We start from the raw sequence: 24,891 nt of genomic DNA, 5'->3' as shown, positions 1-24,891 counted from the left end.
TTTTTATGAAAAATTGGTGTCTCGATATCTCTGGAGCTCGAGTGACTTGAGCTCGATCTTGGGGTGGGCTGGATTCGGGCTTGAAGGCCGGTTTGGGTCAAATTCCAACTAAAGTTACCATAAAATCCTTTTTATAATAAAAGCCTTTTTTTTTACCTTAAATTTTTTTTCATCTTATGAACCTTTTCACTGTCACCTCTCTTTCTCTGGAGCTCAACCACACACATAACACACACACATCCGAATACACACACAAACACACTCTAGACACACCTTCTGAGATCGAAGGGAAGGGTTTTGTTTGGGGTTGAACTTGCTTGGATCTGGCTTTGATTTACACGATTAGGGGTTTTATCTTGCTTCTGTTTTCTTTTCAATCTACCAACAAGTAAGTACTCTTTATTCAAGTTTCTTATTATTGAATCTTTGATTATGTTTGTTTCAAAGATGGCTTGTTTTACCCGAGCTCGACCCACATTCGGGTTAACTGTTTCACTCGAGCTCGACCCACTTGGAGGCTTCTGGTTATTTCGAATTGCATTGCTAGTTTACATCTATAATAATGTTCTATGGCTTGCAAGATTATGGTCTGTGCTTAATTATGCTTTGCATGTTGGTAAATCTAGAATTCGTTACGCATGATAAATGTGTATAGGCTCCACTCGAGCTCGACCCATTCGGGATCTAATGCTTCGGGCTGTTGAATATTGAATTTTGGCCTGAAAGTAATTGTGTTGTGGTAAATCTAAAATATTGCATGTTGGTAAATCATCTTCATTAGATTCGTTATATCATAGTTACCAAGGTTTGTTGAATTCGTGCTTAATTGACTACATGCTCGAATTTTGTTGTCCAATCTATTTAGTTTCATGCTTAAATTTTAGAAAGTTTATATGATCTAGTTGATTTTGAACATGATGAGGACGACCTCAATAGAGCTCAAACGAAATGAGCTCGACTCCGTAAAGCTTGTATGCTTCTTGGTTAATTGTTGCTTGGTGAACCAAGTTTGACCCGTAATAGGTTGCCCCTTCGAATTGACCTATACGCGTTGTTTGACTTGAGGTCTGATGAGTTTTGTTAAACTCGACCTCATTCAAGACTCCAATGTTAATGGTTTTCTTGTTTCCTCAAGCTCGATTATACATTACTGTCATGTTAAGGATTGATGAATCGCAAATTGTTTGTTTTAATCTCCTAATTACATCTATAATTATTATGCTAAATGGTTTTGATTCATTACGACTTAATGAACTCGATTTGGTTGACATGTCGTAGCTGAGATGGTTATTATGTTTATATGAGTCACATAAGTCTACTGTTTCATGTTTATAAATTGTGTCAGTAGCAATTCCATTTGTATATATTTCAATTGATTAAAGTATCTTCTAAATGGTTGTTAAGTTTATTTATTTTTGAAGGTGCTTAATGATTGAAATTGTTTTGTTTTCACAAAATGCTAGTGACTTGGACAATTTGTGGTTTGAATAAAAAGTGTACTTTAGACTCAACTATACAAAACTTATAAAATTGGTCAAGTTTAGGTCTCGACTTGTCTTAATTTTGAACTTGAAAACTCATTTGGGTTTTGGTTCAGGTTATGTCAATCAAGTTTGCGACTTGTAAAATTGAACAATTTTCGGTTTTGATTTTTTGTAAGGAACTTGTAAGATTATTTTAGTTTTGATCTGGACTTGTACTAATTTTATACTTGAAAACTTGTGAAAACGTGTTTCAGCACGTTCCCGGATCGATTAACACGAGATCTAACAATCATAGATGTGCGGAATCCGTCTATGATCGTCTTTAGGGTTAATTAATGATTATCATGATAAACACACACGAAGATAATAAGAACAGGAGATAAACACAAAAATACTATCATTAATCATATGATTACAAGATGAATCCGTATGAACAACATCTACAATGACTACGGATTACAATCATTGAGACGAATCGTGATAGTTTGGGCGGTATCTCGAGGTATAGATCTCTACCTCGAGAACCTAGTGAATGACTTTATGTTGCAACTAAATCATCAACCTAAATTCGTGACCTAAGACTTATATTTATAGGTTGTACAAACAGACTGGGCTGTCAAATTCGTACAAACGGGCTGGGCCTTACTAACTTAATAGTTCTTACGAACTTAAACTTCGTAAGCATAATTGTACGAATTTCTCAGCCTTTTAGAATTATTGCATCGGACAACAAATTGTGCACTTTATGTGCTCTAACAAACTCCCCGTTGGCCGGTGCAATCAATTCTTCACAAACCGATATTAATTATAGAAAGTCTAAATGAATAGCCTCCCCCTTAACTTGAGATATCGGATCTTCAATGTTGAGACTCGATCTACTGAAACTTCAATCTGATCTTCAACCTGCAAAATCTCTATATCTTCATGAAAACTAACCATCCCAACACTTCTCGCTGTAGTTCTCCCCCTCAGTAGTAGCACCTCTAAATTAAACATCAGCAATCTTCCACCCTAGGATTTATTGCCGGAGACTCTGCTCATCTTGCTTAATTGGCATGTAATAGCGGAGTTGAATTTCCAACAATCAACATCAAATCAATCAGCTCTCACAAAAATAAGAAACTCTGTAGCTTGAATCACAAACTGTAGTATCATGAATCCTGTCTCATCTAGCAGTGTCTGACTCTGTCTTGTATCTTCACAACTTTACCAATCACCCGAAGCCTTTCTAATCAGATATCCTCTTCAGTTGTATACGCTGCCATATACAAAGATCTTTATCTTCGTGACTGCTCCTCTCAGTCACCTGATATCATCTTTATGTCTTGGAATATAGATAAGATTCAATCTTCAAATACTCAACAACAAGTAACCAGCTTCATTGCACCAACACTTCAACAGTTCAAACCGCTATATCAAAAAGATCAACTTCTAATAATATTCCAATAATAACATGATGATCTTCAAACTCGAACATTATAATACTTTAATCACCATCAACCGTTAAACTGAATGAATGAACAGAATAACCTTTGATCTTCAATGAATCGTAATATAACTGCTTTTAAGCCTGCTTAATCGTAATATAACTGCTTAGTTCAGTGATTACAATTTGGGATATATTGGTAGACACAAAGTACCAAGGTTTCCTTCAATCTGAACTTAAATTATATAATGTTCTTGTGGGAAACATATTCAGATATATGGCTGAGATTGCTTGCTTTTCAGTAATGAATTGATCTAGTCCTTAAATTTTGTGAAAGATCTAGCATTACTATAAGATTTGTTCAATGAATAGGCACGAACCTCTACCAATCATGAACATAAAAGTAAATGTGATATTGTTATGCAAATCAATTATATGCAAATTACGGGGCTAATGTGGTCTTTGAGATTCGGACAAGTATGTCCTCGGGGTATCTTTGTATACCTAGCCTACCTAAAGCTTCCAACTTGGGATAGGTTGTCAGAAAGTTCGCTACATGGATCTCATAGAAAATCACGGGTTCCTTATAAATCATGAAATGCAGAAGCATATATGTGAAATCACAAAGTAATTCAATTCAGTTATCCACAAAGTGTCTCATGATTGGTTAAGGATGTTCTTGAATATATTGAATATTTTTTATCTTAGTGCTTGTATCGATTACAAAAGTATATCTGAATGTGGGTTACATAAGTTCACAAACTATTCAAATGGCATATTAGGCTACTCGGGTTACATGGTGACTGTCCTTGGCCAGGGTATGTCGAAAGTGTCATAACTCAATGGAAACTGGATGTACCGAGTGTTTAAGAGGACAAACATACCGGTAATCGCTGTTGGGTCACGGTTCAGAACTTATAATAAGAGAATTATTTCTCACTCGCAGGCTTATGTAACATGCTATACTGATCTAATCAGCAGTAATCATGCTTAATGTGAATAATGTATAAAGTCTAGTTAATTAGAATTTAGATTAGTTTATTATTCTGCAATTTTTATTCTGTGTTATTTTTCTTTTTAATTGATTCAAAATAGTATTTTTATAAGTTCTTATTGCACGAGAGATCCTATTCAAATTCTGAGTATATTTTTACTGAATTCCTTCATGTGAATTTTTAATGAGGTTGTGTAGACTGTTCACAAAGAAGATTTTCTAATATGGACATTAATTTGTTTAAAGTTTAGAAAAAGATCTTTTCAAGTGTAATGTGAAATGTCAAAGTCATTTGAAATCTCATGATTTTCACTTGTCACCAAATTATTAATCGGTTTGTTTAAATTTGTGTGGTGACATTTTAGGGTTTGACAAGAAATGACCTCCCTTGATCTTTTGTTAGATTTTTAGTTATTTCATATTTGTTAACCCTGATTGAGTATGATTGTAACTTGAATTTTCTGCATTATACTATTTTGTTCTCAATGCGTTGATGAGTTCTGTGGTAAGTGTGCAGTGTTTAGGTTAAGAAGATAACGTTGGAATGCTGACTTCTGTTATTGCATTGTTATTTACATGGATGATATCATTACGATAAGATCCTTGGTGTGTAGTGATAATATTTGTGATGCAGATTAGAGCATGTGAAGGATGAATACATGAACTGGTTTTTGGAATGGCTATTTATTTATGATTCATGTATTTAATGAAAATAATCAAATTTGATATTAGTTTCCTTTGAATTTCATGCTGTGATTTATGACATACTTTTGGAAACTTTACTAAGTTCTTCAGTGAATTTTTGTTGGATAGTTCATTGTTTGTTAAGTTTTGTAGACGGCATTTAGTATGGGACTTAAGTGTTTCAAGATGGTTTGCTGTCATGCATACCTATGATCCAAGGAAGTTCTCGGTGTCATAATCATATTGGTAATGAGGTTCATATTTAAATTGATTATTTTCAGGATAGCGTTTAAACCATGGGTTTTCATTCAAGATTATAATGTTCGGTTATCTACTTACATTATGATTATGAATTTGGGTGCTAAGCCAGTTTTTAGTACAAGGCATGAACAGGTTGCTATCTAACGAGTTTTTGCTATGTACAGATTGTGATAAAGGGTTGTGTTTTGGAAGATTGCTTGGATGAAACTCTGAAATTTTTGCTGAACTACGGAATACTTTAAATTTGTTCTTACGAAGATAACTGCTATCTTCGTTCGACACACCTTTGTTCAAACGAAGTTTATCTTCGTTTGGCTAACTTCGTTTGTGAAGTTATGCCCGACCCATAGTTGGCCCATTGTTAGTTCCATATATAAAGGTGTTTTTCTTCGTTATTTCTTTATCAAACGAAAAATACTCTCATTTTCGAGCAAAACCCTACAAAAAACACAAACTTTTTTCTTTTCTCTCACTTTAATTCGTTTTCTTGATTCATTGTCCAAACTGAGATCTAAGTAAGTTTTTAATGTTCTTTTCATTCACGAATATGATTCAGGTTCCATGTATCTTCGATTTGATTTGTGTTGATTATGTTTATAAAATTCTTGTAATCACTCACCTGGTTTGATCAAACGAATTTAGACTTGTGTGAACGAATTTAGACTTTAGTTCAAAACGAATTTAGATGTGTGCACATGGACTTAGATTTTGAATTGAACGAATTTAACTTGGGTAGAAACGAAGTTACTTTTATGCCTTACGAACTTAGACCCAAGTTGATGAGGAACGAATTTAGCTTAACACCCTTAGGTTTATTCAAACGAACTTAGACTTCGTTTATAGGTTACGAACTTAGAAGATAAGTTTTATAACTTACGAACTTGCATGTACAGTTTAGTCTTAACGAACTTAAACTTCGTTAGGTGTTAATTTAGGTTTAATTCTTACGAACTTAAGACCTATTTTCGTTTAGTTATTACTTACGAATTTAGCTTCTATCTTCGTTCTGTCTACTTAACGAATTTATTGGTTATCTTCGTTCAGACTTGTTTTGCGAAATTAAGGATTAGGGTTTTTCAGATTAGGGTTTTTCACATTAGGGTTTTTTTCAAATTAGAGTTTTTCAATTCTGCAATCCATTTATCATGATTATTTATATTTGTTTCGATATTGTGATTGGTTTTGCAGAAATGGCTCTTGCTCCTCGTCAATTTGTGAAAAAGCACAATCTTGCACTGAACCTAGATCCAGATCAACATAATTGCGAACATTTTCATGAAATGTTCAACTACATTGCTCGCTCGCGATTATTTTTTGCTTTTTGTGATTTGCCGAGACTGATTCAGCTGTATATTAATTCCTTCTGGTCTACTGCTCATGAAGTTATGGTTGATGGCCAAGGTTTTGTACGAGCAACTGTTGAAGGCACAACATTTGATTTCAATGCTGAGTCGCTCCGCACTATTTTGCATCTAGGAGTAGAACCAGACGTAGAAGAAGAGGAAGATGTTGAAATGACTTACGAGTTCGACCTCCTTCTTTGCTGCTTTCAGAGAATGGGATTTGTTGGCCAGGTCAAACTTCCTTTTGACAAGAGTGGTTTTCAGGGAAGATGGAGGTATCTGGCGTATGCATTGCTCGTCTGTTTGAGCAATCGCAAGGCTGGCTTTGATCAACTATCTGCACAGATTGCGTCGCAGATGGTTGCTTTGGTATATAATCGCCCTTATCCTTTCTCCCGATATTTTTATCAAGAGTTTGTTGATCAGATTAATGCTAGGGGGAGAAAGCGATTTCTTCTGTATCCTCGATTTGTGATGGCTATAGTTAGACATTTTTGTCCAGACTTAGAATATGACCAAGGTCCTCGCTACGTTCTTCATGCTTGGCCTTCGCGTCTTTTTGCTGATCTAGAGGCAAATACGAGTAATGTGGCTGGTCTCCATGATCCACCACTTTTTGGTCACCTGATTAATCCAAACTATCAATCTCGTCTTGAGAATGATATGTTTGTGGATGCTGCTGATGACAATTCTGATTCTGGTTCTTCAGCGAGTTCTGTTAATGGTGTTGAGAGTTCTTGGGATGAGTCTACTGGTTCGGATGTTGGAAATGATGATGATGATGTTGCTAGTTCCGACGGTTCTGCTGCTACAACTGCGATAGACACAGATGATTCTGCTGCTGCTGAACGTCGAACTAAGATGATTCATGATATTGCGGCTGCTTCTGAAAGCGATCATTCGCATCAGTCGTTTGATCAAGCGGGTGTTTTGTTTCATAGAGAACGCAGAAGCAAAGCTTGTCACGCTGTTCCAGCAATTTCAGATTCTGCTAACTCAATTCCTGCTGCTGAGATTGATCCTGATGTTGCAGCTCAGCATGATTCTGAATTGAGAGAAATCTTTGAAGATATGGAAGACCCTGTGAACAGAGCAAGTTTGGTTACTCCAGTGAAGAGGCAAGGGAGTATTGATCTTCAATATACCAGAATTAAGCGTCGACGTGTTGTTGAAGCTTCTTCTGTAGCAATGCCTGATCCTCCAAGACCGACTGCTGCTGTTGCTCCTGTTCTTGGTCGTCGTGTTGATCTGTTGGAGACCAGGGTTCGCACTTTGGAGTCTGAACTCACTGAGACTCGCGCTGCCTTAACATTTTTGATCAACTGGGTCAAGAATCAAGGGGGAGAAGTTCCTGAAGAAGTTTGCAGATTGTCAGCGGTTCAACCACGACGTCAGAATGACGATGATGATGCTGATAATGCTGCTGAAAGGAATGTTTCTCGCCCAGTTGAAGATAGAGGAAAGGGTGCAGCGATCGAGGGGGAGACAGGAGGTGATACTTCTCAGCAAGGTGCTTCTGGTTCTGGTGCTGGTCCTTCTGGTGCTCCTCGTGATTCAGGTTTCTAATTTTGTCTATGATAACGATTGTTAGATATAATGTATAATTGATTGTGTGTAATAAGTTATGACATTTTATGTAATGAAAATGTAATTTATCTTATTTTAATACAAGTACATTTCATCTTTATTATAATTATCATGATTATTCTTTTATTCTGGTGTTCATTTTGTGTAAATTTAAATAGATGATCCAGATTATACAGATTTATTCTTTGATGGTGATGAGCTCGAGGAAGGCGAATTTGTCCCTGAACCAAATCTAGATATATTCAAGAAGCCTTATGGGTTTGACGAAGTATGGGACTCAATTCCTGAAGATTCGTTGATTGATGAGAATAAAGTGCTGGATCAGCAGAGATCAGATGTTAGAGAAAGCATGCTTCAAGTCCCATTTAGCAGCCTAACTCCAGTTCTACATTTTGTTGTGTATGCTAAGAATGGTGATGTGTCGATTCCATCTGAATATGAGATTAATGTGACAAGACCATTCAATTCAAATGATTTTCCAGTTTCTCTCAGAGATGATGATTCATTACATATTGTTGATCGACGTGTTCCCGAGAAAAGAGTAAATGATTGGATAGTACATAGGGAAACGTGGAAACCGAATTTGTATTGGACTCATATCTCAGATAAAGATGCTGCAAAGTACAAGACAATCATCTGGAGTTGGTTTTATGATGATGAATTGAAGTTGTTTGTGCTTAAAAGACCAGAGGGTTGTCAGTACTTAGCATGGTGTGAGAGACATTTCAGAAGTTTGTGTGAAGAAGATTTACATGAGCTTGGAAATAACTGGATTATCAATCCAAGCGATGATGGCTTAGATGATGTGGTTGGTAAGAATCTCAGAAAAGATTTCTGGTTAAGGAAGAATATGAAAGATTCTGATAAACCACAGTTTAAGATCGAGCCAAGATCGAAGAAAAGAGTGGTCAAACCAGATAAAACAGTTGAGTTTGTTCAACATGATATTAAATGCATGATCAAGGTCCCTGCCAAGAAATGGGCACAAGATGTCTTGGACAAGATGGATAATTCGGAAATTGATCGAAATTCTGGTGAAGCCAAGATGTATGCAGATTCAAAGAAGCAGATTTTGTTGAGAAGAATTTATGATCCGATGCAGCTTGTGAACTTCTCGAGAAATGATATGAGAAAGCTGTACGATACAGAGTGTTCGTTTTTGCCATTTTGGAAGCATGAAGAAAGTAGATATCGTAAGATACTTCAGCTCTGCTTACATGAAAATATTCATGCAAATAGCAAAAGATTGTTGTTTAATGAATGAACAGAATAACCTTTGATCTTCAATGAATGTCGAGTAGTTCATATTTTTGCTTAGAAATACCAAGGACTGAAAGTTTTATCCCCCCCATTTCTCTGCAAAAATCTTGAACTTCAGCCTGTCTTAGGAATCTCCTATCCTGTATGAGGTTCCAAATGGCCTAGAGCATATAACAACTGCAAACTCTTCGCCGGTAACAGGGTACACCATTTTCCCTCCAAATTTTCTGGGAAAAACACCTTTACGTGAAACATTGGTATTCACGTAAATTAGGAAAAATTTGATGATTGTCGAAATTTTGTGCCGAAACCGTGTCAAATATGCGCGAAAACGGACCAAAATTTTTCGACCATTACCAAATTTTGAATCTTACGTAAAAATCCACTTCTAAGACCATAGAAGAAAGTAAAATTTACTCGAGATTTCCCGCCTTTTTACTCAAAGAACACACACAAACCAAACACCAAGAACACACACACAAACACCAAGAACGCACACACACAAACACCAAGAACACACACTAACCAAACACAATTGTCGATGTGAATTCGGTTCATAAAATCGTGTTGATTACAATAATCATGACTAAAATCTAGACATTATGCTCATGGAGAATTATCAACCATCAAAACATCAATCTAACCATATAAACCAACCCAATTGTTCCTATGGATGACTAAAATGTAAGATTGAAGTTGTTGGGATAAACATTGTATCATGCTGTTGGTGTTTTCTGTGGTCGGGTGATGAGAAAGGAAACCAGATAAGAATGATCCGTTTGCATTCAAAAATCGAAAGGATTAATGAAATGAGCGAAGGAAATGTATTATCATTTATCGGATTTCCTATGTATCATTGAGAAAAGCATAAAGCAAACCTCTAACATAGGTCGGTCTTTTGGCTTTTCAACTTCAAGAATGCTTCAAAGAATGTAAACCATGGTCAGTGTCACCTAAGCGTTCGATAACCATGTTCTACTATCCTTAAAGACTTTTAGGAAAAATCCAAGATCACAATAGACTTCTTGTTAACTCAATAATTACAAAAATGCAATTATGAGACCTACGTTCAAAGTTGGAAATGATGTTAGCAATGGTAGGATTTCCATTTGATCATCGTGAAATATCAATTAAGATATCACTACAAATGTTTCGGCTATATCACAAAGATATGCATGTATATCACAAAGATATGACGCAAATGTGTCCTAAAGAATGAATAATGATCAAATTAATGATCAATCACGAGAGCTCTAGACACAAAGTGATCAAATGAAGTCGGGGACTAGAGCAGAGTGTCACCCTTTTTCAATATCAACGTCGTCCAAATAAAGAGTCAATAGAAATGAAAAAATCTCCGTGAGAAATAAAACAAGCATTTGTTAAGAAACACTTGAGTGGTTAGGTAAAGATGTGCATCGCTTCACTGGGTCCATGAAGGCTTCTTCAATATCGAGATATCAACAAATGACATCCGATAGAAATGTGTTTTACCCGGCGATTTGAGAATTTTAGGGAAGGGTATCAATTCTTTTAACCCTTTTCTCACATAAACTCCATAAATTGCACAAATCTAGCTTAAATTTGTTCACCATAACCTCTCACTTTTCGACTGTACTCCCTCCAAGCTTAGTTGCACGAATTCATCATCACTCAAAAATACCCTCACTATCTAATGAAAGAAGTGAAAACTCCGGGGTTAGAATTCATCGGCGGTGATGAAATTCATGGAGTAGAATTTTGAGAAAAACCTTGTCGCTCATGTGCAAATTAAACACCGAACTTCTTTTGAAGCAAATGTTTTGACAAAAAATCATCCAATGTGAAAAAAAAATTTAAACAACACATTTGAAGTTGTGAAAGAGATTTGAAATCACAAACTCCCCCTTAATCTATACAAAGATAGAGCAAAAAGATTTTCATAGAAAAAGGTGGAGCAAAAATGATTTGTGGGAAATCAAAACAGGTTTTATGAAAAGTGAACTCAATCAATTGTTCAAGATGAGATAACTCATGAGTACACAAAGGCGTTCAATCCTTTGTTTCTCATATCAACAATTGAGAGTTTTTGAAACAGGTGTAACAAAATTGCAATCAACATCTTGTATTACACATATACATTCATATAAGACCACTTGGAACACAAAGGCGTTCAATTCCATGTTATCCTATATCAATTTATATGTATAACAACATGAATTAATTTCAATTTTGAAACATAAATAATTATTCATTTTTCTTAAAAAAAACTGGGTTGCATACATAGTATATGCAAGTTATTTATAAAATAAATAACACAAATAAGCACGGGTTATACACTGAGTGTGCATAAGCCACGAAGTAATAAATACATCATTTAAATACGGGTTACATAAAGAGTATATGTAAACCATAAATAGTTTCATGAAGAACGGGTTGCATACAGAACATATGCAAGCCACTTATAAATAAAAAGAAGAAAAGTTTAAGAAAATCTTTTTGTTATTTTTCAAAATTTTATATTTTTGTATTTGATTTTTGATTTTTCAATTTTTATAATTTTTGAAAAATGAATCAAGAATTCCTTCCATGGTAAAGATAATTAAGGATCAAGATTTAACATACCAAGTTTAGAGATTAAGAAATTAAACCTCTTTTCGTCCAGTGGTTTTGTGAACAAATCAGCGAGTTGGTAGTCAGTTCCCACGAAGTAGAGTTCGATGTCACCTTTCTCAACATGATCTTTGAGAAAATGATATCTCACATCAATGTGCTTTGAGCGTGAGTGATTGACTGAGTTGACAGCAATTGCAATGGCACTTTGTGAATCACAATAGATAGGGACACGATCATGTTTCAGACCATAGTCGGTAAGTTGTGTTTTCATCCATAACACTTGAGCACAGCAACTAGCAGCAGCCACATATTCAGCTTCTGCTGTTGACAGTGATACACAATTTTGCTTCTTGGATGACCGACTTACAATCCTATCCCCTAAGAATTGTAAAGTACCAGATGTGCTATTGCGATCAAGCTTACAACCTGCATGATCTGCATCTGAATAGGCAGTTAAATTGAATCCAGTATCCCTTGGATACCAGAGACCAAGATTGGGTGTACCCTTCAGATAACGAAAAATTCGTTTCACAGCTTGGTAATGTAGATCAGTCGGAGCGGCTTGATACCTAGCACACATACATGTTGCAAACATTATATCTGGGCGAGATGATGTAAGATACAACAACGAACCAATCATGCTTCTATATCTCTTTTGGTCAAATGGTTTCCCATTTTGATCAGCATTAATGTTTGTACGAGCAGCCATTGGGGTTGAAATTGAAGTACAAGTAGTCATTTCAAACTTTTTAAACATATCTTTTATGTACTTACCTTGTGATATAAAAATACCAGTTGGTAATTGTTTGATTTGTAGACCCAAAAAGTAATTCATTTCCCCAATCATGCTCATTTCAAAATGATTGACCATTAGAGATGAAAATCTTCGACAAAAAGATTGACTAGTTGACCGAAAAATAATGTCATCAACATATATTTGGACAAGTAAAACATGCTTACCTTGCTTACGAATAAACAGGGTAGGGTCAATAGTACCTTTGATAAAGCCTCCTTTGAGTAAGAAAGTAGATAAGGAATCATATCATGCTCGGGGTGCCTGCTTTAAACCATAGAGAGCTTTGTCTAACCTGTAGTATGGTTTGGCTTCTTAGGATCAACAAAACCTTCAGGTTGCTCCACGTAAACTTCTTCTTTGAGTTCTCCATTCAAGAATGCTGTCTTCACATCCATGAATCTTTCGACCTTTTTTTTTTTTTTTTATAACTACCCTGTTGTGTGCTTCCATGTAATTGATCTTCTGATGTTGAAACACACTGAACCTCTAAAGTATCTTGAGAACATCTTCGTCGTCTGATAAGAACCATATACGAACTTGTCTCAGCTAGAACAACTATCTTCGTGATGACATCAACTCTCAGTTAAACTAACTTCTTGATGACATCAGCACGAACTTAGATGTTATCTTCGTAAGAACTAAGTCTGCATGAAACGAAGTTTAAGTTCGTGAGAACAACTAACTTCGTAAATGCAATCTAACTTCGTAAGAACAAAGTTACTTTGCAACCAAATGCTAAGTTCGTAAGTGTAAGTTCGTGAGGTGAAAAAGGTTAAGTTCGTGAGGTGTTTTTGGCTATTTTGGGTTAAGTTCATAAGGTGAAGACCTCATCTGTACGAAGTTAAGACTTAAGTTCGTAAGAACAACTAACTTCGTAAGTTAAATTCATTTCCTATCTTCGTGAGATGAACTTAGAACGAATTTAAAGTTAAATTCGTTTCCTATCTTCGTGAGATGAACTTAAAACGAATTTAGCAGATCCGGTCGAATTCTTCATCAAAAACCTAATTTTCAGATCTCGTTTGAGGAAATATCATCCTCCAAAGCTCTGATACCACTTGTGAAAACGTGTTTCAGCACGTTCCCGGATCGATTAACACGAGATCTAACAATCATAGATGTGCGGAATCCGTCTATGATCGTCTTTAGGGTTAATTAATGATTATCATGATAAACACGCACGAAGATAATAAGAACAGGAGATAAACACAAAAATACTATCATTAATCATATGATTACAAGATGAATCCGTATGAACAACATCTACAATGATTACGGATTACAATCATTGAGACGAATCGTGATAGTTTGGGCGGTATCTCGAGGTATAGATCTCTACCTCGAGAACCTAGTGAATGACTTTATGTTGCAACTAAATCATCAACCTAAATTCGTGACCTAAGACTTATATTTATAGGTTGTACAAACAGACTGGGCTGTCAAATTCGTACAAACGGGCTGGGCCTTACTAACTTAATAGTTCTTACGAACTTAAACTTCGTAAGCATAATTGTACGAATTTATCAGCCTTTTAGAATTATTGCATCGGACAACAAATTGTGCACTTTATATGCTCTAACAAAACTCATTTGAGTTTGGTTTAAGTTAGGTCAATCAAGTTTGAGATTTGTAGACTTAAATAATTTTAGAATCTGAGCTTGTTTTATGATCTAGAACTTCAAAAGTTTGGTGTAAAGAGAACTCCTGGTGTCATGTATTTTCCACCAAGTAAGAAAGCATTGAGTACGTTGCCAAAAAGGGATTTTGTTGATATTACAAAAGTGCCTTTTTACAATTATGGTAATAGTCTACTTGCTAATCATTTTGTTGAATTGATGAAGAGGGAAGCAAGTGAAGGATTTTATCGACATTTTCGTCCCAGAAAGGTCAATTATTAGTTAAACCAAATGAAGTTGACCCTATTACTAAAAGCCTAAATGACGAATAGTTTTTAATGAAATTGAATGCTTGAAGGAAGTTCCGATGAAAAAGTTGAAGCCGAATATATTGTTAAATATGAAGTATTGGAGGATGGATGTCAAATCTTTTGAAGTTGTGGTTGAAGACAGTGATTCAAATGAGCTTCTCAGAGTCTATGAGGGTTTTTAATTTGGCTAATCTGTGTAAGAAAGACCTTGTGAAATTAGACAATACTGAGATGATATCCATGGGTTGTAGTCTAAGATTAGTTCAACAGTATCAACTAATGGTGAAGTAGTTGTTGAAAGATAAGATGTATGCCAAATATGTTTGAAGATTGTGAATATTGCTGAATTCTGAAGATTCTAAAGATTTTGAAGACTACTGAAGATTTCAAGATGCTGATGTCAAAGGGGAGTTTGTTGGTGCATTTCCCAGTGACAACAACATTCGTGAAATGTCGTTTTGAGTCTTTAGTTTATGTAATAAAGTCAAACGTTATTTTATCTCATTTAATAAAGTCAACCTCGGGTTGGTTAATGAGTTGACTTGGTTGACCTCGACCTAGTCAAGCTCGAATGGTCATACGAGTTGGGTTCGGTCCATGAAACTTGAGGCCCAACTAGTCCATTAGCTTAGTATAAATAGAGATTAAACCTTATGTTTAAGGTTAAATTTCCAGTCGCTTTGTTTTCATTATTTCATATTCCGAACTTGGTATCTTACTTGTAATTGCATTTACTGAAGTAATATACAGTTCTTATTCATATTCGTGTTCGTGTTGTTGATTGCTTTTGTATAAGAATATCCGCACTTATACATTAGTTACTTAATCTCGTTGGATCTGGTGGCCAAGGGACTTACATACGTATATACAAATAAACCTACGATTAAAGAAATTTATTATCATTTACTAAAAGAAATACTCCCTCCGTCCCATTAAATGTGTCCGGTTTTGAATATTCAAAGTCTATTTTTTTATAAGTTTGACCTTAAATATTTTTTTAATTAAATTATATAATACTGGGTGAAAGTGCTATCTAACGAAAACACATCTAAACATCAATTTAATCATATAACTTTCATGAAGTATAACGTAATACAAGTTAAAATATTTTTGGTCAAAGTTGTAAAAAAAAATCTTTAAAAATTCAAAACTGAACACTATTAATGGGACGGAGGGAGTATATATTAAAAGTTTAATCTAAACGAAAAGAGGATTGTAAAACTTAAAAACAATGCTATCCGTATATATTTCACTATCATGACTTTGGGTTCATAACATTATTAACAACAAATTTGATAATCATATTGTCATAAATATTTTTGATGATATATGTATCTTATATATATATATATATATGTAACAACCGCCTTAGAAATAATTTAAATAAATCCATGATATGTTCTAGTTTCGAATATGTGCTCACATGAAGGTCTATTCAATCTTAAATCTTGAATTATAAGACGAGTGTATGGTCTATTGTGATAAGAATATTAGGTTTCAAGACGTAAGCGATTGTATTCAAGAAATTCTAGTCCGGAAATTTTTCATTTAGACCCTACATTTATTAGAATCATTAGTTAAGGGAAAACTATAAAAGGGTTAGAAAACCCCATTTTTCCACTTCTTCACCATTTTCTCCCCATCTCACCTCTCTCTCTCTCTAAGAACACACACATACATTCACCATCTTCACCCACAAAAATTCATCATTTGATTTTGAGTTGTTAAACCAAGATTTCTTGCATTTTTAGCTTCCTTGTGATAATCAAAACATATTTCTAGCATCGATTTTCAGGTAACCACAACAAATTTTGAGATTTTCATCAAAATAAAAGTTTACTTTTCAAGTGTATGTTCTTGATGATTTGGTCCATTTTTGGTGTAAAAATCGTGTTAAAAGTTAGTGGGGTTTGTGTCTAAAAGTGGTTAGTAACCTTTTCGTGATCAAATTTGGGTCGTAAACATGTCTTAATCTTCAAAACCCTCGTTTTTGTTTGAACAGTCCCAAATTCGTCCTAAAAACACTTAAAACGAATTTAGTATCCTAGAAACGAATTTAAGTCTTCCAAAACGAAGTTAAGCTTCAAAACGAACTTAGCAAACGAACTTAAGCTCAAAACAGACTTAAGTCCTCAAACGAATTTATGGTCTATCTTCGTTCAGATACACCTTACGAATTTAAGGTCCATCTTCGTTCAGATACACGTTACGAATTTAAGGTCTATCTTCGTTCAGATACACCTTACGAATTTAAGGTCTATCTTCGTTCAGATACACCTTACGAATTTAAGGTCTATCTTCGTTCAGATACACCTTATGAATTTAAGGTCTATCTTCGTTCAGATACACCTTACGAATTTAAGGTCTATCTTCGTTCAGATACACCTTACGAATTTAAAGTCTATTTTCGTTAGTTATAGAAATCAGATTTTATACTTAGTTGTAATCCAAGTCTATCATGTACAAGGAAACCCTAATTAAGGTATAATCAAGACATATGCGATCTTGTTTATCAAAGTGCGAGTTCAAAGACGTACATTACGGGTCTAGTGTATGAAAAACACTGTTGAGTCAAACGTTTAAAGATCTTTAGTGAACCAAATCATCAGTACATCAAGGACACTTAGTGAATAAATAATCACGAGAACTAATACATGTATCCATCTATGCTCAATGGTTTGTGATTAGGTTGACATCAAGACATACTTGGATTCGAGTAGATATATTTTACTATATTTGTGCTTATACTCTGTGCTCGCAGAACTACATTGTAGCAGATCACTGTGAGTCTTCGTAGCCCCTTTTTCTTTACTTATTTCGGGGTGAGAGGAATACTACTCATGCTTTTATACATGTCGTAACTACTTTTACTACTGTTCGGCTATTTGACTACTTGATACTACTAGCCGGTCCTATTGAGAATTGTGTGTGCTCTATTGATACTATTGGCCGGTCCTATTGAAGATTGTGTGTGCTCTATTGATACTATTAGCCGGTCCTATTGAGGATTGTGTGTGCTCTATTGATACTATTGGCCGGTCCTATTGAAGATTGTGTGTGCTCTATTGATACTATTAGCCGGTCCTATTGAGGATTGTGTGTGCTCTATTGGTACTATTAGCCGGTCCTATCGAGGATTGTGTGTGCTCGCTTACTTATGTGCAAGTTGGTCACTAGCCACTACATACTACTTTACACTTGAGATCTATTGACGGCATAAAATGTTTTTATACTACTTGTTTATACTCAAACCTACGAACTCACCAACCTTTGTGTTGACTCTTTTAAGTATTCCTTTCAGGTAATCAGGCTAATCGTGGCTAGGAGTGGTAGCATGGGACTATTAGCAGACTTCAGGATTTAGGGTTGGAGTTTGCATGCTTGTACTTTGTGGTTGGTGGCAATATGCCCAATCGTATCCCCTGCGTGGGACTTTTCGTACTTGATTTGATCATCTTTGTTGAACTTGTGTGTAATAACTACTACTATGCTTGTTTGGTTATGAAATTGACTATTTATGTTTATTCTAAGCACTCATTTAGTATTCCTATGTAACATCCATGTGCGTGTGTGCTTTATCTTACATCCCGAGTTTTCCACCGCTGTCGGGGTGTTACAATATACACACACTAGTGCTCAGACTCGTCCATTGGACGGTTAGTACCAAGATATATAAATCTTATTACAATTGAAAAACAAAAAATTTATACCAATATCACAACTTAATAATAACAAAAGCTAAAGGAGAAACATTTTTGAAAATTAACTCCATATAAATATTGATTCCAGTTTACCCCTTTTTTTCAACTTTAGTTAAATAAAAAGAGAAACAATAAGTTTATGACCAATATCACAACTTAATCAAATACGAAAGTTAAAGAAGAAACATATGAAATTTAACTCTATATAAATATTGATTTCAGTTTACCTTTTTTCTCAACTTTAGTTAAATAAAAAGAGAAACAAAAAGTGTTTAGTATATAATTTGAAAAGTACATATCAGTTCATCAACAAAGACCATCTCGAACGTTTTGATTTTCTTCAGGTTGTTCCACTCCGACACAGTCCATACATGTACAACACAGAGTTGTAGATGATTGTTAACATGTGTTAGCTTAAGATCTTCAATATGAACAATGTGGTCTTATTTTTTGGTGTTGAAGATTAAGTCATAATCAACCTATAATGGACAACAAACTAAATTAAAAGAGATAATAATAACAATAACATAAGAATTAAATATTAAATAATAATAATAATGATTAAATACGAACAAAGTATATAATAAAAACCTTTTTGGTAGTCGATTGTAGGGTTTTTTTGGCATAGATAATAATAATAATAAAGATTTCTTTTATTAAAGGTCGGCCACTTTTTATTAAATAAATATTAAAAAAATAGTGGATTAATAAAGAGAGAGTATTAGGCTAAAGGAGCAGGATTAGGGGGGGCCAAGTGTCCTCCCAACCTCATCTTATATATATATAGTGTTCCTTATTTTGAGAATATTTTTTTTAAGAATCATGACAACTCCTAAAATATGTATTTATTCACATGTTTTTTTAGTTCATTCACATGTGAAATAATATAAAAATATATGTTGTAGAAGAAAACTTTTTTAAAAAACATTCAAAATAGCTTTTTATGAACTTATGAATGAATTTGTTCATGTTTTTTGTTCACATGTGATAAACAACTATATATAAGGTTTTGAAAAAAAAAATTCTTCTACAACATATGTTTTTATGACGTTTCACATGTGAATAAACAAAAAAAACATCTGATCCAATAAGGGTTCTCAAAATAAGGGTCCCCTATATATATAACACTTCGGTGAGAACACTTTTAAAATAAGAACGGTGAGAACACCTAAAAACATTGATCTGTCATTATTTAAGTGTCCCCTATATAGTGTATAATTAATTATCATTATTTAAGTGTTTAACAACACATTGATCTGTCAAAATCAAAAAAATCACGTTTTTTGTTGGATGCATCATTTTGAAAAATATGCATCCAAGATGGATGCACAAAACAAAAAACATGATTTTCTTGATTTTGACAGGCCAATATGTTGTTAAACACTTAAATAATGATAATTAATTATACACTATGTTGGTTTTATGGTCTTTTAATGCATCAAAATGTAGTTTTTAATGTTCTACTGTGTTCTTATTTTAAAACTGTTCTTATTTGATTGTCCCCTTATATATATATAAATATTAGGTTTCCATTGTAAAAAGAAGCATTGAATAAACTTTACTTAAAATTAAATTTTCTTAAAAAATCATTTGATATCGCTATAAATAATATTACATTTATTCACACTTTTAGTAAGTATGAACAAATTAAAAATTTTGTCACGGTTTTTTGTGTGTAAAAATATATAGAATTAAAAGTGTGTAGACATTTCTCCACACTTAAAAGAGTAGAAAATTAAAAGTTCACACTTTTTAGTGTGAAATTTCACAATTATTTTATAACATCTCATTTGTCCATGTTAATTTTTTACTTACTGTGGACAAATGAGTTGTTACAAAATAATTATAAATCAAAACATCCTATTTATTTAAGGGGTTTTGATCATTTGAAAACTAAAATTTTTGTGAAAACAGAAAATTGACTAAAACACACTGTGATCTTATTTAACACAACATGTTTTTAATATGTTTTTCAAAAACACATTATGTTAAGTTTATATCACAGTGTGTTTGAACAATTTCTGATTTACAGCGCTATCAAAAACACACTGTGATTTAAAACTTAACACAACGTATTTTAGATTACACAATTAAAACACATTATGTTTTATAAAAACACAATTAAAACACATTGGGTTAAACTCAGATCACAATGTGTTTTGACAGTTTTCTAGTTTTCACAAAAAATTTAGTTTTCAAATGAACATTTCACTTATTTAACGTAGTAGGTGATCCTTACTTTGACATATATTTATAATACACAATGTATCTTGTGCGATATAACTATTTGGTGTATATATTATTTACGGTAGTGAGATCCTTGACAGTGATGAATGAAAGTTTTCCTTTCAAAGTTTTCCGTTCAAATTTTTTTTGATATTAATGACTTAAAATATTTCATATTTGTTGAAGCAGCTAGGATGAAGAAAATAAAGTGTAGACAATTACCCAAAGATAAAAAGATTCGCCCTTGCTGTGTGCAACATAATATACCTCATTATTTCACAGATATCAAAATCGTTGTAAACCTTACATGAATATCTCATAGATATCGTTTTACTAGCATTACATTTTTAAATTTTTTTTTTTTTTTGGAACGACCATTGAGACATTTTCTAAGCTTGACTTTATTTATCCTATGTATCAGCTTAATTTGGTTTTAAACTATTTTAATATATAGGAACTGTCGTCGAATGCATAATGTATTTTTCCATATCGACAAAACAAGTAATTGATAAAGTAATTTTGTTTTATGCAACAATTACTAGAATTATCCATTGATTCGGTTCGTTACATATATTACATGTGTGTATACATTATGCAACATCATTTTTGATAGCTATCAAACACTTAAGGTGTCGTTCAAGAACGAAGTGGTGCAAGCGGACCAGAGAAGTGATCGACAATCAGTGAGCGACAGCCATTATATACGTACTATTGATTAAAAGAGAAATTAAAACGATTTCCATGTTTGCATATTATTATGTGTCACACTCAAAATAAATCACAAGGTTTTGGACAATGAAATGACTTCAACAAATCAACATTATGGATATGAAAGAATCACGTATTTTATAGTAGGCAATGTTGATAGTCGTTACTATACAAAGAGTTCATATGATATGATTATCGCACCAGAACTGAATAAACATGCAAACTTTGAACACTCTTAAAAGTATTCGAACATCCAAAAATGGAGAAATCAGAGTGGGTTTAATTAGAAGGGAGACGATGACCACGGGCAGACACTAAGTCCTATGGCTCGGTTGTTTCATGAGCCGGGTTCAAACATCTATATCGTTGCAATCATTGAGTCACAAACAAAAATTTGTCCCCATGTTTTTAAAGAAAATTTGGTTCATACTTTCCTGAAAAATTGTCGTTTTTCAAGCTTGCAGGTGAACTACACTTTCCAAAACTAGACATTCTTTGATTACATGTTGTCCAAACTATCATATCATGTCATATAGAAAGCTTGTATTATTTTTGTTTGATTTTTCAGTATTTTTCTTTAACTTAGACTATAAATATTTTTATTAGTTTTATATAACATTTGACATAAAAAATATGATTGCCTTGGGTTTTTCATGTATTTTTCGATAAATTTTATCAACCATTATATTGTACAAACAAAAATATTTAAAGACAAAACTAATAAAAAAAATAAACTTTAAAAGTGATAATTAAAATTGGATAAATTTCATCAACCATTACATCTCCTACCTCAGTAGATCACCTATTGAAAACACAAAACCCTTGTGGGAGCTCCATATACTCAATGTAAAGACCTCAAACACGGAAGGCACTTGTGTCTTCCGATTCCAGCACTCACTTGGTGACGGCGTGTCTTTGATGAATCTTTTACTTGCTTGCACACGAAAAGTGTCTGATCCGGAAGCCCTGCCTACACTTCCAAGAAACGATAAGACGGGAGTTACCAAATGTTCTACTAGTCTCTGGTTATGACTTGGTGTCCTATGGAACTCTTTTGTCGCGCTTTTAATGTTTGTGTCAACTGCATTGTTTCTAGAAGACACAAAAACTCCAATGAAAGCCTCCAATAAAGGTGTGGAACATAGGCCTAGAAGATTTGCCACTAGAAATGTAAGCCTTGACGATGTGAAGTTCGTAAAAAAAGCTATGAATGTGGTACGTTCAATTTTCTTTTCTTTCTTTATAAATATTGTCAATGTCAATTGAGCTAATAGAAAAACTTCAAAATGCTTCTTTGTTGTTATTTCCTTTGTAGCAGAAGAAATAGCAAAAGAAATCTATTTCAATTTATGATACTTAAAAATCCGTTGCTATTTCTTTTGTAGACAATGAATGATGTGGTACTTGGAATCACACAAGTTGGATTCTATAGGTATTTACAAGGGAGATATAGTAAGTATTGTATTTGTACAATAAACATATTAATACGTTACTTTCTTATTCTTTTAAATTTTAAATGGTAAATTTGGGTTCAGGCTTGTCTCTGATCATACACTATTATTAAGTCGCGCGACTTTCTATGAGATTCACTTTGTATATAAATCTTATCACATGAAAGACAAATAATAAAACTGTTACTGTTCTTGATAACATCCGCTTCCGTGCAACTTTTTTCTTCAATCTTCGCACTACTACCATGATTGATGCAAGTAACATATCTTATTTTAAGTATATTCATGTTATGTAACATTTTGATAATTCTTGATCACTAATCTATGTTTGATATATCAGGTTTTCAATGATACAAGTACACATGGGACATGAGGAAACAAGATAGGTTATGCATTAATTCCATTCAATATAAAATTCAGAAAAGATCCTTTAGACTATGTAAGAGATGCAACGGTCACCATGAAGTGCAAAAAGGCTTCTTTGGAGCCCTTGTTTACTTATTTCTTTGCATCAGTAGTCTAAAAGCTGTTTATCAAGGTACTTATTAATTTATTATGGATGGAGCTGAGATATATAGTTACTTTTATCTTAAGGGGTCAAGTTAAAACTATCTTGGTTTTTGGATGAAAATTAAGGGTCAAGATATAAAGATGATCTATCTTTGAATCTTTGTCTTGATTTCCATTCAAGGGTCAAGATTATCATAACATCAGAACTAGAGAGAATTAATCCCATCCCACTTATTATACACTCTTACAATTTTCACTAGAGCTATTTACCAAAAACATCTTTCAATGATAATATTTAAGCTCGTTGTCTACACACACTATATATATAAATTTTAGAATAATATAGTTATGGAAGCTTTTTGTTCACACAACAAAACATGAAAAACAGGTTGCAGGAAAGTTAAATCACAAAGTTTTCTATAACACAACATTATGGTTTTCCAATGTTCCTGGTTTTCCAACATTTTGGACATAAAGTAGCATAAATTGCTCCAAGTTGTTATGGCCAACCAAATGTAAGTTGTGTATATACTTCTTACATATGATCATGTTTTGAATATTGTAAAGAAAAAAATAACAAAAAGAACATCATAAAAAAACTCGATCTGATTTATATTTTTGACTATTATTATTGTTATTGTAGGCCCTTATGATTCATGTAGTCAGTTACATGAGCAAATTAACATTTGTGATATCGGCGGATGAAGAAACCATACCAGACCCTCACAAGCTATGCGATGATCTTGAAAAATCCCTTTGCAGTATCAAAGCTTGTGCTCAAGTTATACTTTGAAAAAAAGAATTGAACATGTGTTATCTTATAATTATTATGGCATGTCTATGTAATAGTTTCGGCTCAATAATTAGTGGGAAAACTCCAAGGAATGTTATAAATATTTATATATAGAATGGATGTGGATATATTGAATAGTTATTTTTTTATAATCAGAAGATTATTTTCTATGAGAGTACTTCAACTTTTGTAAAAATATATACCTGTTTATGGGATAAATAAAAGAATTCTTTCCATTTTCTCTATATTTTTGTTCTTCCATATTGTTCCTTTTTACAGTTTTACAACACGTTGTCAGCACGAGTTTTTAATCGTTATTATTTAATTTCGGAGTTCATCGCCTACAAGGATAGAAAACATAAGAAAAAAAAATGTGCAACAATTAACTCACAACTTTGAAAGTAGCTAAGGAAAAAGTTTCTACCTGATGTCAATATGCTTTGTTCTGGAGTGCATCACTGGATTGTGAGATATAACAATTGCACTGTTGATGTCACAAAAGATTGGTGTTATTTTGTATTTTTGATCGTAATCTAACAACCGGTTCTTGATCCAGGGAATCTAGGCACAACAACTGGCCACAGATATGTACTCTACCTCAGCTGTGGACATAGAGACTGGCGTCTGCTTCTTGCTGGTCCAACTTACCAGTTTTCCTCCAAGGAAATGACAACCTCTAGTGGTTGATTTTCTATCAATTTTACAGCCTGTATGATCTAAATCTGATTAACCCATTAGATCTAACCCTGAGCTTTTGGGTTACCAAAGACCAAGGCTAGGACACCCTTTCAAGTATCTGAAGATGCGCTTTACAGCATGCAAATGTGATTCTTTCGGTTAGCTTGAAATCTGGCACATAAACATGTTGCACACATTATATCTGGTCGACTGACAGTTAAATACATCAGTGAACCAACCATTACACGATATTCATTTTGGTCCACTGGTTTGCCATTTAGGTTAGAGTCCAAATTCAAAGGTGCTGCAATTGGTGTAGTTTTCGATGGGATTAAATCAAATTTGTATTTTCTTAACAAATCTCTGATATATTTTTCTTGGTTAATAAATATACCAACATTGGTTTGTAAAATTTGAAGACTCAAGAAAAATGTTAATTCACTGATTAAACTCATTTCATATTCAGT

At 33.7% G+C, this 24,891-nt stretch overlaps 1 pseudogene; it reads left to right on the top strand.

Moving 5' to 3' along the window:
• Positions 1-447: 447 nt before the first annotated feature.
• Positions 448-23,746, top strand: LOC122591517 (annotated as a pseudogene).
• Positions 23,747-24,891: the final 1,145 nt, after the last annotated feature.

The sequence above is a fragment of the Erigeron canadensis genome, chromosome 3 (assembly GCF_010389155.1).
Source record: "Erigeron canadensis isolate Cc75 chromosome 3, C_canadensis_v1, whole genome shotgun sequence".
In the NCBI taxonomy this organism is placed as follows: Eukaryota; Viridiplantae; Streptophyta; class Magnoliopsida; order Asterales; family Asteraceae; genus Erigeron; species Erigeron canadensis.
Note: the sequence above shows the minus strand (reverse complement) of the source record. Positions and strands in the feature narration are given on the sequence as shown.